Source organism: Magnolia sinica, chromosome 7 (genome assembly GCF_029962835.1).
Source record: "Magnolia sinica isolate HGM2019 chromosome 7, MsV1, whole genome shotgun sequence".
In the NCBI taxonomy this organism is placed as follows: domain Eukaryota; kingdom Viridiplantae; phylum Streptophyta; class Magnoliopsida; order Magnoliales; family Magnoliaceae; genus Magnolia; species Magnolia sinica.
In genome coordinates, this window is record NC_080579.1 from 65,227,347 (window position 1) to 65,229,327 (window position 1,981).

Consider the following 1,981-nt stretch of genomic DNA (forward strand, 5'->3'; position numbering starts at 1 on the left):
GTCCAGGATGAAAATGAGGTGCATCAAGTACCCTCGCCTCGTACTTTGCGAGATTATTTACAATCGGCGGGGGTGAGCACGCCCTCATGCATGGTTTTTCTAGAAAATACGGGACACATGGATATCAAGCCAGAGGTGATCCGACTCCTTCCAAAATTCCATGGACTTGAATCTGAAAGTCCATATTTGCACTTGAAAGAGTTTGATGAGATCATACACTTTATATTTTCCGAACGTGTCTGAGGACACGGTCAGACTGAAACTCTTTCCATTTTCTTTGAAAGATAAAGCTAAGATGTGGTTGCATTCACTACATCCTAGATCTATTGGCACATGGAATGACATGATAAGGGAGTTCATAAAGAAATTTTTTCCACATCATAAAATGAACACCCTTAGGAAGTCGGTCATGAACTTTGCACAAAAGAAAGATGAAACATTCTTCCAATTATGGGAAAGGTTCAAGGATCTTGTTAGTTCATGCCCACAACACGGTTTCGAAATGTAGCGCATGATACAATTTTTCTATGATGGACTGACATCTTCCATGCACCAATTGGTTGAGACAATGTGCAATGGGGAATTCATGAATACAAATGTCGATGATGTGTGGGACTCCTTGGATAGACTTGCTGAAAACATACAATCATGGGATACTTACCCAAAATCAAGCAACACTTCTAGGCCCACTCAATCAAAGGAGAGGGGCGGATTATACCGTTTGAAAGAGGATGATGATATTAATGCCAAAGTGCCTAATCTCATAAGGAAATTTGAGGCCATGGAATTAAAGAAGGATAAGGTTAAGGAAACTGTTTGCGGTATTTGTGCTTGTAACGTTCACACAACTGAAAATTTTCCAATAATACCTGCCTTTCAAGAGGTGCTGAATGAGCAATCTAATGCCATGAATAATTACCAAAGACCTTTCAATGGACCTACCTCCAATACATACAATCCAGTTGAAGAAATCATCCAAACATTAGTTGGAGGAATGGACAAACTGCTACTCCTCAAGGATTTTTCAATCAAATTCCAAATCAAGTGAAACCTCAAGAAGATCTATTTCTAAAACATATTCAAAACCAAGAGCTTATCACTCAAGGTATATTGCAAACCCTTCAAGACATTTCAAAGGTCATACAAAGGCGTGAGATAAAAAATTCAATTGGGAAAAAAGGGATTCTTCCAGCCCAACCTTTCCCCAATCTAAACCGTAATATGAAATAAGTGATCCAAGCTCTTGAAATCAAATGGAGCAAGTTAAATCTATCACCATTCTTAGGAGTAGGAAGACCATTGATAAAACCATTCCGGTTAGGGCTGAAAAGCCTAAGGACCCAGAAGAAGACAACAATGATAGATCTAGCCATGCCCCATAAGAACTAGAACTTCAAGGTAAGCTGGTTGCCCCATTCCTCCAATGGCTGATTGCACCAAAACCTCTCTCTAACTCTCAGGATATTCTAGAGGTGTTGAAATAAGTGAAGGTCAATATTCCTCTACTGGATGTAGTTAAACAAATACCTTCATATGTCAAATTTCTGAAAGACTTGTGTACAACCAAAAGATGAAAAAATATTCAAAAGAAAATCTTCTTAACTGAGAAAGTGAGTGTCATCCTAAAGCAAGATGTGCCACAGAAATTTAAAGATCCCAGTAGCCCAACCATACCTTGTGTAATCAGGAACTACCAAATTAAGCATGCACTTTTTGACTTAGGAGCAACCGTAAATCTGACTCCCTACTCGGTCTACAAACAGTTAGGTTTGGGTTAATTAAAACCCACCCAAACCACATTACAACTTGTTAATCGCTCAGTTTGTGTACCAAGAGGGATAACTGAGGATGTGTTGGTCCAGGTTGACAGATTCTACTACCCGGTAGATTTTATCGTCATGGATATGGAACCCATCAGTAACATGAGCACTCAAATTTCCATCATTCTTGGTCCCCCATTCCTTGCTAATTCAAACGCAAT

General features: G+C 39.3%; 1 non-coding gene across 1 annotated transcript; it reads right to left on the reverse strand.

The window, feature by feature from the left end:
• Positions 1-391: 391 nt before the first annotated feature.
• On the reverse strand, positions 392-498 carry LOC131252301 (small nucleolar RNA R71). Its single transcript, XR_009174331.1, has one exon. It is a non-coding gene; the product is annotated as a small nucleolar RNA R71 (small nucleolar RNA).
• Positions 499-1,981: the final 1,483 nt, after the last annotated feature.